This window comes from Sciurus vulgaris, assembly GCF_902686455.1.
Source record: "Sciurus vulgaris genome assembly, chromosome: 7".
NCBI classification, from domain to species: domain Eukaryota; kingdom Metazoa; phylum Chordata; class Mammalia; order Rodentia; family Sciuridae; genus Sciurus; species Sciurus vulgaris.
In genome coordinates, this window is record NC_136467.1 from 74223464 (window position 1) to 74238652 (window position 15189).

The 15189-nt window shown below is 37.6% G+C and overlaps 1 protein-coding gene and 1 pseudogene across 3 annotated transcripts in view; one reads left to right on the forward strand and one right to left on the reverse strand.

Annotated features, from left to right (window-relative positions):
- ANKRD6 (ankyrin repeat domain 6) overlaps positions 1–15189 on the reverse strand; it is a 214604-nt gene that overhangs the window by 160730 nt on the left and 38685 nt on the right. The gene's annotated exons all lie outside the window — the stretch shown is intronic.
- Positions 12679–13933, forward strand: LOC306665324 (endothelial differentiation-related factor 1-like; annotated as a pseudogene). The gene has a single exon. The product of its transcript is annotated as an endothelial differentiation-related factor 1-like (transcript).

The window sequence follows — 15189 nt, forward strand, 5'->3', positions numbered from 1 at the left end:
TCGCACAAGATAGGAGGATTTCTGATAACAAGAAATTCTGGCCTCTGTGTGTCAGCGGGTTTTCTTGCAGCTTAGGAGGATATATGGAGGGCCTTGGCAGAAGCATGTGGGCTTCAGCGACTTCATCTGACTGAAATCACCTTAAGAACAGATTCTCTGGCTTCTTAGACCCAGAAACAAAATGCTTGTGGAATAAAAATATTGATTTGCAAAGCAACACAATCTGTATTATGTAGAAAGAATGATTTATACTGAGATGAGGCCACTCTTCCAATGATCAAAAGGAGTCCAATCATTAGTCATTTCTGAAATTATAAAATGCAGTTCCATGACCCATTTATTATGGTTTGAAAATAGCAAGGTTGGCTTGCTGGGTACCATTCCCTTAAATTCCTTTTTCTTTCTTCTTCCATTTCTCAAAAAGCTGCTGATATAATTTGGATCACTTACAGCACTTACGTTTACAAAGTGTTTTATGGTCAATTGAGCTTTATGAATATTTCATGGGGCAGAATCGCACTGCTGGTCTAGGACTTGGAAGCAGAGGAGGAGAGGGAGTTCTGAGGATGTGTCTTCCAAGTGTGTGTGCAGGAGCCTAGTAGACACCAGCTGTTTTCACCATATGAAAAGCAATGGCAAAAAGCTTTCCTCCTTGGAAATATTATCTTTCTGCCTATGTTACAAAAGAAACAAGAAACTGGTTTGACCCACACTCCCCTGGCACTGCTCTGGGTACAAACCTGACTTGGATGTGACTTCATCAAGCTTCATATAGCAGCAAATGCTCAAATCTCCACCTCCACCACCACCATGATCCCCAATGATATTATGAAACAGCTACCAACATTCTACTTTTCTAAAGTCATCAGGAAATGCATAAGATATACATATATACATAATTTTGATAATTATTGACAAATTGAACTCCAAATAGATCATATTTGTATTCCACAACATTTTAGGAATGTGTCATTTTCCCATTTCCCTAGTAGTCATCAACATGGATATCCACTTATCAGACTTTTTTTAAAAAAATTTTTTGGTTAAGCAGTCGCACATACCTGTAATCCCAGCAATTTGGGAGGCTAAGACAGGAGGATTACAAGTTTGAGGCCAACCTCAGTAACTTAGCAAATTCTAAGCAACTTAGACCCTGTCTCAAAATAAAAATAAAAAGGACTGGGAATGTGGCTCAGTGGTTAAGTGCCTGTGGGTTCAATCCCTAGTACCAAAAAAGAAAAAGAAAAAGCATTTTTGTTTCATCTTTGAGAGCTTGATAGGGAAGAGTGTTCATTTATGTCTACTTTATATTTCATTTATTGTTAGTATGGCTGAACATCATTGTATTTTTAAAATGTTAGGAAAAACAATTTGGACAAATATGTCCTTAAACTGGTTGGTTATCTTTGTGGGAGAGGATGGGAGACTTATAGTACCACATTGTAGGCTTCCACATGTTTAAAATATGTATGACCTTGCATATTTTTTTTTTCTAATTTCAATAGTAAAGTTTTTAGAAAGTAATTGGTCACTAGGGCATCTTTTGAAAAAATTACATTGAATGTCATTAAATACCAGTTAATTACACAAGGCATTCTATTAGGTAAGTCAATATACAAAACTGGATTAAAGTATAGTGCTTGATGCTTGTTATCTCCTTGAGTCAATAAAATGTACTCAGACTCACTTTGAAGATGAAGGAAGCAATGCAATCCTTGCTGGCAAACCCGTCTCTCACTGAGACAGAACACCCTGTCATTTCTGGCCTGGCTTCTTCAGGCACGCCTAGTCCCAGTGCGTCACCATAATTGCAGTTCTCTTTTTTACTCTATTACAGTAGACATGCTGCCAACATAAGTGGGATTTAGAGCCTGGTGAAAAGTACGGGGAGTTATTTTGAAAGAAGCTCAGAATAGAATAGAAATAGCTCACTTTGGGATCTTTTGGGATAGTTACATTTCAGATAGACAAAGATCTAGGAGAGTATAAACAGAGGTCTGTATACACATCTGCTGGTAAAAATACAACACAAAAATGGTGTGGGCATGTCTGACAGTACCACGCCCTTTAAAACAAGTTTTTTTGGTAGGGAAGGAGGAAAGATCCCCAGTGATACAAACCAAACATTACTTTCTAGGAAAGAGTCAGTCTACAAAGGAGGGAAGTATCAGACTGTTTTAACATGCTCCAAATGATACGAGACTATAATAAATCAAATTAATTTGTTAATAAAATTCACTTGACCATTAGGGAATATAAGTATTTTGAAAAAACAATTTTTTATACTGTGGTTCTACTTCTATATCTCTATCACTAAAGAAATAATTCTAATTATGGAAAAAACTTTATGCAAAAATATTGACACTATGAAACTATTTGTTATAGTAAAACAATACAAATAAAATATCACGGAGACCACTATCCAAGAAAAGAGATTGATTCGATAAACCATAAAACCACCATCTGGTAAAATACAGTAGCATCCCTTTATAAGCAGTTTTGCTTTCCATGGTTTTAGTTATCCTTAGCCAACTACAGTCCAAAATATTAAGTGGAAAATTCTAGAAACAACTTGTAAATTTTATATTGTATTCTGAGTAGCACAGTGAAAACTTGTGCCATCCTGCGCCTTCTCACTTGGGACGGGAAGCATCATTCCTTTGCCCAGGGTATCCATGCTGTATAGCTATCCGTCTGTTAGTCACTTAGTTGCCATCTAGGTTAGCAGACTGACTATCACAATATTGCAAGGCTTTTGTTCAAGTAACCTTTATTTCACTTAGTAAAAACACAAGTACAAGCACAAGTATACTGATGTTGGATATTTTATTATAGAATATTGATATAATTATCCTGTTTTATTATTGTTAATCTCTTACTGTCTAATTTATACATTAAACTTATAGGCATATATGCATAGGAAACAGCATAGTATATGTAGGGTTCAATATTACCTGCAGCTTCAGGCATTTATTGGGGGAATATATCCCCCATGGATAAGAGAACAACTATAATATATGCCTTCAAATTATGCTTCTGGGTTCATATTCTCATGTCAGTAGTGCATCTCTTAGAATCTATCCTAAAGGAATAATCTCAAAACACAGAAAAGTCTTTCTTTGCAAAAATAAATATTTGAAAATATTTATTATCCAACAATAGAAAAAAAGAGTTAAGTGAGCTCCTGTGGTTCTTCAAAACTCAGCTCAAGTGAAACCTTCCCTAAGAATTTGACCCCAGCACAGCTCTGGATTCCCATGATGCCCTGTGTTACCCCTTATAGCAGAATCCCAGGGTTCTATATGCATGTACCAATCTAAGCATCTTAAACATTTTTTCCAGATTTTTAAAAAGGAATATGACCAACCCCAAGTTAAGAACCGCTGATGGTATAGGAGTTCAAATAATTTTTAAAGAAAAAATATATGAAGGTAATAAACCAAAATGTCAATGGTGTTGCCTCTGTGAAATGGAATTTTAGATGATGGGGATCATTTTCCAATTTTCAGTAACATTCCAAATTATATTCACAGCAATAAAAAATCTTTTGCCTATTTTAAAAAATAAGGGAAAATGATATTTAAAGAGTTTAAAACATAGGAAATACAAATATTTTACACAGTTTGGTTACAAAACGTAAAATAAATAATTAAGAAAAAATAAGAAAGAAATGTATCGGGCTGGGGAGATAGCTCAGCTGGTAGAGTGCTTGCCTTGCAAGCACAAGGCCATGAGTTTGATCCCCTGTACCACAAAAAAAAAAAAAAAAAAAAAAAAAGAAAGAAAGAAATGTATCATAATGCTCACAGAGTTCATTAACAGAGGATATAGTTTTCATATTATCCAAACTTTTCTATACTGAACTGTGTTACATTTAAAAGTAGAAGAAACCAATACAGTATCACTGAAGAACACACAGTTGAAGCATCTGGTAGTGTATTAAATATTCAATATTTAGAACTGAATTAACAAATTATAGTTTAATAACAAAATGTGACATTATGCAACTTTTTAATTTTTTTTATTTTTAACTTTTTTTTTAGTTGTAGATGGACACAATACCTTTATTTTATTTATAATTTTTATGTGGTGCTGAGGATCAAACCCAGTTCCTCACATGTGCTAGGCAAATGCTCTACCACTGAGCTATTTATTTATTTATTTTTTATTTGTTCTTTTTAGACATACATGACAGTAGAGTATATTTTGACATATTATACAAACATGAAGTATAACTTATTCTGATTAGGATCCCATCTTTGTGGTTGAACATAATGTGAAGTTTCACTGGTCATGTAGTCATATTTCAACACAGGAAAGTTAGGTCTGATTCATTCTACTCTCTTTCCTATTCCCATCCTCCTCCCTTCCCTTCATTCCCCTTTGTCTAATCCAATGAAATTCTATTATTCCCTACCCGCCTTATTGTGTTAGTATCCACATATCAGAGAGAACATTCGGCCTTTGGTTTTGGGAGATTGGCTTATTTCACTCAGTATGACATCATCATCATGCAACTTTTAAATGATCCTTATGAAGGATACATAGAAACAGGAATCATAGCAAGTTTTGTGGAAAAAAAAAAAAGTAAAACATGAAAATACAAACACATTAATTATAACTGGTAAAATAAATACATATGTAGATGGTCATTTGCAAAATAATGGAAATTTATCAATAGGATTATGTATTATTTTTAAATGGTTTCATATAATTATATTTTCAGTTTAAAATATTTAAAATATGTTCTTACAGAATAACTGCTGGGCGGGGAGTCAGATGCCTGTAATTCCAGGGCTCGGGAGGCTGCGGTAGGAGTATTGCAAGTTCAAAGCCAGCCTCAGCAAAAGCGAGGCACTAAGCAACTCAATGAGACCCTGTCTCTAAATAAAATACAAAGATGTGGCTCAGTGATTGAGTGCCCCTGAGTTCAGTCCCTGGCACCCGGATCCCGCAAGAAAAAGAATAACTGAAATTGTTTTACACCATGTGGAACAGTTTATAAACATTCTAAGGATCAGCTCCCTGCCTAGAAAATGGTGTATACATTTTCAGGCTTGTCCAGTCTTTCTACCAACACCCTGGGGAATTAAGCACAGTTCTGGTTGGTTTCACTTTTACTGCTGGTGGATGTGCATGTGGCACACCCGTCTGGAAGACAATTTGGCAATATTCATTCAACCTATAAATGTTCACTCTCTCAGACTGGCACTTTCACATCTGGGAATCTGTCCCACAAAAAACAATTACACACATGTACAAACACAAGGGTAACAAGAACAATCAATAGTTTATCTAAGGTTCTTTCTGTCTTTCTGACAGGAGGCTCTGGGACGGTTTCACTTAGAAAAGCTGTGAAGAGAGAGACCAAGAATAACTCCTGAATAAAAAACCCACACAGCTATGATGTGCTGCCCAGTTTTTCTACTTCCTTTGATGTCTTTATTTTTGGCCACCGACCAGAAACAAGGGTGCTGACACCACTCAGCATGTTCCAATCACAAGCATGCCAGTACAGATGCTAACATACAGATGCAACTGAAACAAGCAAGCTTCCCTGTTAGCTCCCAGTTTCACAGACAGAATCAGAGTATGGCAACCCTTAATTTGATAGCAGTCATGGAACGAAAGCCCTATGTGCAAGTCTCTGATACTTTTGTTTAAATAAAAAACATTTGGATCGTGGGTCTGCACTCCACGGGTTTGTTTACTAAGTGAGTGGTGTTTCCATGCATCCATTCATGCTTCATATACAATATCTTGGGATCGCTGCTTTCTGACAACTTAGAATGAGACCAATTTCTCATTAAACATTACCTCTCTTTGTGGTTGATTCGAAGTCCAAAAATTCTGATCACGCCAAAACTACATGTTAAGTTAAAGCTCCTCAGTTTAGTTGCAAAGCCAGGGTAAAAGAATAACTTCAAACCAAAGTGAAATTAACACTAACTTTATTTCTAGACTATATTCAATTATATTCAACTACATTCAACACTGTAGTGGGCATTTTTTCAGATTAAAAAAGAAGAAAAAAAATTCTAAAAGTTATTCATATTAAAGTTCTTTAGAGGAAATACCTTTATGAACTCTGATGGTATCTATTCATGGACCACTATACACTCTGAACACGTGTGTCTTCGCATCAAGCTAATGAGAGCTTTAGAGATGGGGGTAGGGGGTAAAGGGAGATGAGTGAATTGTGCAGCATCACACAGTGGGCTACTTGGAGACTCCAACACACTCCTGCTTCTCTTTTACATATAGCATGACAAGTTGATAATTTTTAAGCCTCAGGTCTAACCAAAAACTGGACTGGTAGTACCTGAAAACTGTTTAGAATAACCATCTGCATTGGTGACAGGCAACATTACTGTACAAAATAATCTTATTTGTACTAGATTAATAAATACTCTACTTTTAGCACTTTGAAATTCTCAGGTAGACTTAAAATTAAGTCATATTTTAAGGGTAAGAATAAAGATAAAAATAAAAAGGAAAGAAAAACCAAGTGACATTTTCAGAGTAAAAATGTTTTAAATGTGACAAACATGCTTTTAAATAAATTCTCCAGAGAAAGGAGGAAAAATTTCAGTATGTCTAAATTTGAAATTAAGGATGTCATGTTAGGAAAAATAATCTAATAATCTCTGATTTAAAGAAGCTCTACTAAATGCAAAGAAAGTATAAGCAAGTCAATGACTGTGGGGGTGGATGGGAGGCCAGGGAGCAGGCAGTGGCCTCTCTTCCTCTGGGGGCTCATTCTTTCCAGGTGTGAGCTCAGATATTTGGGGACACTGGTGGAACATTTTCCAAGTGGGCTGAGCTCCAGCTCACAGGGCCAATGTCTGGGCTCAGCTCTCAGCAGATGTGGGCCAGCAGGACCAAATGATTTGCTCTGTCTTAGTGGGAGATGGTAAGACAGCATGATGTGATAGGATCAGCCTTGGCTTGCACAGGAAGCTGCTCACAGGCCAAAGAGGTGCCAGGGGTCTGCAAGATCAGGTAAGATGCTGTGATGGTGGCAATGATGCTGTCCCACCTCCTAACCAGCTGCCTGGAGCCAGGTGTGCATCAGCACCCTTCACTCGGAAGTTTTCTGGAAGAATCCACAGGTGATAAATTCACATTCCAGGCAAGGCTATCCTGAGAGGAGTCACATAAAGGAACCAGTGAATTTTTGACACGTACACAAAGAGCCGGATTACTACACTGCCCAAGACCAGGGAAGAACTGGCAAGTGCAATTACCTCTAGTAACAAAACTCCCCTGCATATCCCCTTCCCCGCTGGTGCACCTAGGAAGAGCTCACTAACTCTGGGCAGAACGATAGTTACCTAAAGTTTGCCTCTAGGGTGCTGAAACTTCTGAAACTTTAACAAACAAATATGAACATATACATGTATACTTTCTATTTATGTGTGAGGAGACTGAAGGACAGAAGGAAGAGCTGCAGAAAGAGCTACAGGGGGAGAAAGTTATTTCTCATTTGAAAAATCCAGGACAGACTACATGGCCTCTTAGCTAACCCCCCTCTCTATGGGACCTTGTGCAAACTTCCTAATATGTACTTGAAAGAAAGGTATTTAATCCAAAATGCTGTTCCAACAAGCACTGTGCTTTGCGCACCAGATTCTCTAGGATTAAACTAGTTTTATTCTAAGAAAGTTCCTGTAAAAACTAATTGATAAATGAAAGAATTAAAATTCATCCTTTCTGTCCTGTTACAAACTATACCACTAGTACCTAAAGAGTAGAAGTAAAGTTTTGCTTCGGCTAGTAAAGGAAGAAGGAATAATGCAATCAGAATATTATTTTTTAGTGACACCCAATGATTTGATAGATTTAGACATGAAGCATCCATCAATAATTGCTAAAAGAGAACCACCAGACATGCCTCCTAATAAAACAAAACCCCACTGCTTAGGAAGTCCTCAAAATAAACTGAACCATGGGCTGGGGGCATAGCTCAGTGGTACAGAGCTCGCCTAGATATGATCCCCAGCACTGCAAAATTAACAAACAAACCAGCTGACCAGCTTCTGAACTCAACTGCCAATTTACAAGAAATACTGAGCACAGAAAAACATGTTAAATGACACCTCAAGGATACAACCAGCAAAATCCAGATGGTGTAAAGCTCTATCAGGCAAATAACATGGTTTCATTAAAAAAGAATTTAAGGACTGGGGGTATAGCCCAGTGGTAGAGCCCTTGCTTAGCATGTGCAAGGCCCTGGTTTCAATCCCCAGTACTGGACAGAGTGGGGGGGCGGGGAGAAAAAGAGAGAGAGATGACGCTGACCAATCCAATACGAGAACTTTAGCTGGATCCTTATTCCAATAAATCCATTTTTTAATCTTGTACACAACTGAACATTTGACACTGATTAAATATTTGATCTTATTAAGGAATTGTTATTTTTTAGCTGTGATGAGGGTTTATGGGCTTCTTTCTTTCTTTCTTTCTTTCTTTCTTCTTGCTACAGAATTATAGATAGTAGTTGGGTTCATTTTGACAAAGTCATTTGATTTACTCCACTTCAGTCTCTGTCCCCTTGCTCCCCTTCCCTCCCCTTTTCCCTTCCCCATTCTTCTTCTGCTCTACTGATCTTCCTTTCACTTGTTTATATAGTTTTCATTGGTGATTTTTACATATATATAAAGGTGAAATTCCCTGTGGTGTATTTATATATGCACATAGCATGCTTTTTGAAATTCATTCTGCATTTCCTCCCCTTTCCCATCCCTCCTCCCTCCCTCTCAATCTTCTACTCCACAGATCTTCCCTATTTCTTTATGATGCTCAATCCCCTCCCACTTTTCCCCCTCATTTCAGTCTAATTTCCACATTTGAGAGAAAACATTCAGCCCTTGATTTTCTGAGTCTGACTTATTTCACTTAGCATGATGTTCTCCATTTTCATCCATTTACTGGTAAATGTCATAATTTCATTCTTTATGGCTGAGAAAAACTTCATTGTGTATATATACTACATTTTCTTAACTAATTCATTTATTGATGGGTATCTGGGCTAGTTCCATAATTTTGCTATTGTGATTTATGCTGCTATAAACACTGAAGTAGCTGTATTGCTATAGTATGCTGATTTTAGTTCTTTTGGATAAATACCAAGGAGTGGGATAGCTGAGTCATATAGTGGTTTCTAGTTTTTTGAGGAATCTCCATACTACTTTCCAGAGTGGTTGTACTAATTTGCGGTCCAAACCAACAATGTATAAGTGTACCTTTCCCCCACATCCTCACCAACGTTTATTATTTGTATTCTTGATAACTGCTGTTCTGCCTGGAGATGAAACCTTAGTGTAGTTTTGATTTGCATCTCCCTAATTTCTAGAGATGTTGAACATTTTTCGTATATTTGTTGGCCATTTGTATTTCTTCTTTGGAGAAAAATCTGTTTAGTTCTTTTGCCCATTTATTAATTAGAATATTTTGTTTTGTTTTGTTTTGTTTCGTTTTTCAGTGTTGAACTTTTTGAGCTCTTTATATATTTTGGATACTAATCCCCTGTCAGAGGAGTAGCTGATTTTCTCCCATTCTGGAGACTCTCTTCATGTTCTCATTTCCTTTGCTGAGCAGAAGCTTTTTAATTTGATGGCATTCCACTTATGGATTCTTGGTTTTATTTCTTGAGCTTTAGGTTCTTGTTGAGGAAATTGGTGCCGGCACCAATATGTTGCAGTGATGACCATATGTTTTCTTCTATCAGTTGCAAAGTTTCTGATCTAATTCCTAGATCTTTCATCCACTTTGAGTTGACTTGTGCAAGGTAATAAGTAGGAGTCTAATTTTCTACATACGAATTTCCAGTTTTTCCAGCACCATTTGTTAAAAAGGTTAACTTTCTCCAACATGTTTTTGGCACCTTTGTCAAATATGAAATGACTTTAATTATGTGGATTTGTCTTCGTGACCTCTGTTCTATGCCATTGGTCTTCATGTCTATTTTGATGTCACACCATGCTGTTTTTATTACTGTAGCTCTGTAGTATAATTTGAGATCAGGTATTTTGTTGTCTCCTCCATTGCTCTTCTTGCTCAGGATTGCTTTGATTATTCTGTGTCTCTTATTTTTTTCAAGTGAATTTAAGGACTTTTTCTTTTTTTAGTTCTGTGAAGAATGTCATTGGTATTTTTAAGGGAATTGTGTTGAATCTGCATATCACTTTTGGTAGTATGGTCATTTTGACAATATTGATTCTGTGTATCCAAGAACATGGGAAGTCTTTCCATCTTCTAAGGTTCTCTTCAATTTCTTTCTTCAATGTTCTATAATTTTCATTGTAGAAATCTTTCACCTACTTAGGTAGATTAATTCCCCAATTTTTTTTGAGGTTATTATAAATTGGATGGTTTTCCTGATTTCTTTCTTAGCAGAATCACTGTCATAGTACAGGAAATTTACTGATTTACAAATGTTGATCTACTTTGTTTGGTTCATTTATCACCTCTAGAAGTTTTCTGGTGGAGTTTTTTGGGTCTTCTAGACATAGGATCATACCGTTGGCAAACAGACAATTTGACTTCTTTTCCTATATGTATCCTTTGATTTCCTTCTCTTGCCTGATTGCTCTGGCTAGAGTTTTGAGAACTATTTAAACAGAGTGGTGACAGTGGATCTCTCTGTCTCGTTCCTGATTTTAGAGGAAATACTTTCAGCTTTTCTCTGTTCAGTATGATGTTGGCTTTGGGTCTGTCACATATAGCCTTTATAATGTGGAGGTGTTATGGCAGACCCAACTAGCACAATTGTAGAGCAGGAAGAATTTATTTGAGGGCTCACCTTTTCAGAGGTCTCAGTCCACAGACAGCAGGCTCCATTCTTTGGCGCGCAAGGTGAAGCCAAACATCATAGTGGAAGAGTATGGCAGAAGGAAACAAACTCACATGATGATCAGAAAAGAGAGAGAGAAACTCTATTCACCAGATATAAATATATACCCCAAAATCACACCCCCAAATGCCCCACCTCCTCCAGCCATACCCCACCTACCTCCAGTTACCACTCAGTTAATCCCATCGGGGATTAATTCACTGGTTAGTTTAAGGCTCTCACAACCTAATCGTTTCCTCTTTGAACCCTCTCGCATTGTCTCACACATGAGTTTTGGGGGCACACCTCTCATACAAAGCATAAAAAGAATGTTTAGCAGTAGAGATTTACCATTAGTTGATAATTGTTGAAATTGGGTTTTAGATCAATGAAAGCTCATTGTACTATTTTTTGTCTGTTTTTATGTTTTTATAATAAAAAGGGTTTTGTTAGTTTTTTTGTAGTATTGGAGATCAAACTCAGAGCCTCACATATGCTAGGCATGCACTCTACCACTGAGCAGCATCCCACTCTACAAGCCCCTTTTAAAAATTTATTTTATTTTGCAGTACTGAAGATTGAGTCTAGGGTCTCATGCATGTTAGGTAAGTACTCTACTACTGAAACACACCCCCAAACCTCTTATATTTTATTTTGAGACAAGGTCTCATTAAGTTACTGAGGCTGGCCTCAAACCTGTAATCCTCCTGCCTCAGCCTCCAAAGTAGCTGGTATTACAGGTGTGCATCATCAGGCCCAGCTCTAAAACAATTTTTTTTAATATAAAAATGCTTGGGCTGGGGAGATAGCTCAGTTGGTAGAGTGCTCGCCTTGCAAGCACAAGGCCCTGGGTTCAATCCCCAGCACCACACACACACACAAAAAAAGCTCAAGGAGGCCATTGAAGGCTCATAGGTAAGTCAAGAGACAAGTATTCTAAGAACCAACTCCTCTCTGATCATTTAATTGACATTTATAATATTTCTTTAAAAGCTCATTTACCTAATATTCATGGCTTTTTCTCTCAACTTTTTAATTGAGTTCTCCCTATGCATAAGGTAAGGTGCTTATTCAGATTAGGTTAGACGCTCTGTCAACAAGAACCTCTATAGCATTAGCACAAACCAGGCCAGTGGTTAGTGGTTTCAGTGGATGGGAAAGACCTGGGAGTCACGAAACAGCAACTATAGGGTAGTCAGATCTTTCAATGAGGTCAAAGTGAAAAGAAATTAGACAAGAGAGCAAAATTCAGATCATAGATTTAACAGAATAGGAAATAACCTACTATTTGCAATGTATATATTATATACCCCAAAGATCCAAATAAGTCAAATAAACTATCTGAAACAATTACGCATTGAATTGTGGTCCCCACTCAAATAAATAAATAAATAAATAAATAAATAAGATATGCTAAAGTCCTAACCCCAGTACCTCACAATGTGACATTATGGAAATAAGATCTTTGTAGATAATCAAACTAAGATGAGGTCATTGGGCCCCAGTCCAATGTGACTGGTATATTAAAACGAGGAAACTTTGATACAGGGACATGCCCACAAGGAGAATACTATATGATGATAAAAACAGAGACTGAAGCTTATACATCTGCAAGTTGCCAAAGATGGCCAGCAAACCACCAGAAGTCTGGAGGAAGTTACAAAAACCTGCCACAGATCTCTCAGAAGAATCCAACACTGATTACACCTTGACCCTGAACTTCTAGCCTACATTTCCTTTTTCTTCTTCAGTACATTTGGCTGTCTGATATTTTATGTTACCTACTCATGTTGTTCATGGTCAGCCTCTCCTGTAATACAGAACATTCATTCACATTTGCAGCTGCCGGAGCCGCCCGACTGACCGCCGACCCCGCCGCCGCGCTGTGGCTGAGAGAGACTGGGACACCGTGATGGTGCTACGCAAGAAGGGCCCCACAGCTGCGCAGGCCAAGTCCAAGCAGGCCATCTTAGTGGCTCAGAGACGAGGAGAAGATGTGGACACGTCCAGGAAATGGGCTGCTGGCCAGAACAAGCAGTATTCGGTCACCAAGAACACAGCCAAGCTGGACCGGGAGACAGACCCTGGAGGTGGGCAAAGTGATCCAGCGGGGCCGGCAGAGCAAGGGGCTGACACACAAATCAATGAAAAGCCGCAAGTCATCACAGATTATGAGAGTGGACGGGCCATTCCAAATAACCAAGTTCTGGGGAAAATTGAGAAAGCCATCGGCCTCAAGCTCCGGGGGAAGGACATCAGGAAGCCCATCGAGAAAGGCCCCCGGGCAAAATGAGCACAAAGCCTCCAAACAGTGCATTCAGGCTGCTCTTCAGGCTGGTTCCCCTGATCACCAGCTCCGACGTGGGTGTTCTCACGTGGCAAGCGGAAAATGGGGTCAGGCCTGCGGGCCCTCGACCCATACCTGCTGTCAAAAAAGCAAAACCTTCTCCAGCACCGCAAAAAAAAAAAAAAAAAAATTCTAGTAGCCATATTGAACATGAAAAAGCGATAGGTGAAATGTATTTAATTATATATGCTATTTTACCCAATAGATCTTAAATATGATCATTTCAACATGTGGCACTAGCAATATTTAAATGCTCAGTTAATGATACATGGCCAGTATATACTATTTCAGACGCTCTGGTATGTGAGCTTCCTCATTGGCAGGGATTCATGTGGACTTTGTTCATTATTGTTTCTGCAATAACCAGAAAATGCTTGGCATGCAGCAGGAACTTCATAAATTTCTTTGAAAGAGTGAATGATTCAGCATTAAAAAGTACATTGATTCTCCCTCCATAAACCATATATTCAATATAATCCCAAACAAGATTTTTTCAACTTGCAAGTTTTTAAAATCATTTGTGTTCTTTCTTTTTTATTTTTATTTTTTTGTTGTAGATGGACACAATACTTTAATTTATTTATTTTCATGCAGTGCTTAGGATCAAACCCAGTGCCTCACACATGCTAGGGAAGCACTCTACCACTGAACTACAACTCCAGTTCCTTGAAATATTTTAAAGATTATCCACAAATTGAGCACAGAATAGATAGAAAAACTCTGGAAATGAGGAAAAAAGAAGTTATTGCCTATTATAGATTATAAAAATAAAGATGAAATATAGCTATTACATGAATATTACACTAAATGATAAGAATTAAAGGTAAATCTAGAAGTAAAACCATGAAAATAGCAGAAGAAAATACGGATTAATATTTCTACAATCTTTAGAGAAGCTTTTTCAACATAAATGCAAATATATAAAACATATAAAAGGAAAATAAACATTTGCAAAATGCATGATCTTGAAAAAGTTCTTACAAATGAATAAGGACAAAACACTTTAAGAGTAAAATGGACAAAGGATCTGATATGGCAGTTCCATGTCCAAACTACATTGTAAGCTCCATTACAGGACTGGAATTATTTGAGGCTTAGGTCCCCAGAAGAGTTCAATAACAGCAGTCAGACTGAAGGAAAACACATACACATACAAATGGACATGAACTTACAAAATGAAATCAACCACCTTCTTTAAGGAAATACAAAAGTATATGTATCTTTTAAAACCATGAAACAGGGGCTGAGGAGATAGCTCAGTCGGTAGAGTGCTTGCCTTGCAAGCACAAGGCCCTGGGTTCGGGTTCGATCCCCAGCACCCAAAAAAATAAATATATAAATAAATAAATAAAACCATGAAACAGGTAAATATCTGGAAGATTTGACAACACCTGTGAAGATAGTGATTCTGTGGAACAATATATAGCCGTTCACAGTCATGATGAGGGTTAATATGAACCAACCTAAAAAGATGTCCCCAAATGTTGCTGATTTTTTTTTCTTGGCCATACTGAGGATTCAACCCAGGGTCTCACCTCTTGCATGCTAGGCAAGCACTCTGCCTTTGAGTAACATTTCCAGTTCTTTCCCTTTTTTTTTTGTTAATTTTATTTTGAGATAAGAGTCTACATTGCCTGGGCTGGCCTTGAACTTGCAATCCTCAGTCTCCCAAGCAGCTGGGATTACAGGTTTACACCATCTCAATCACAGTCAACTTGAATATTTCTTAAAACAGTTTTAAGGGCTGTATAGCTCACTAGTAGAGTGGTGAGCAAGAGGCCCTGGGTTCAATTCCCAGCACCCGAAGACATATAAAATTTAAAGCAGGTTACAGAACAGCATGAATGTGTGACTTCAGTGATATAAAACTGTGTGTCATGTACATAAAATGAGGCAGTAAGTTTAGCAAAGGGCCATTTATCCTGAGTAATGACATTTTAGATGATTCTCACCCTCTTTGAATTTCTGTATTATTTGCATTTTTCTCCATCGAGTTTGTCAGGAAAAT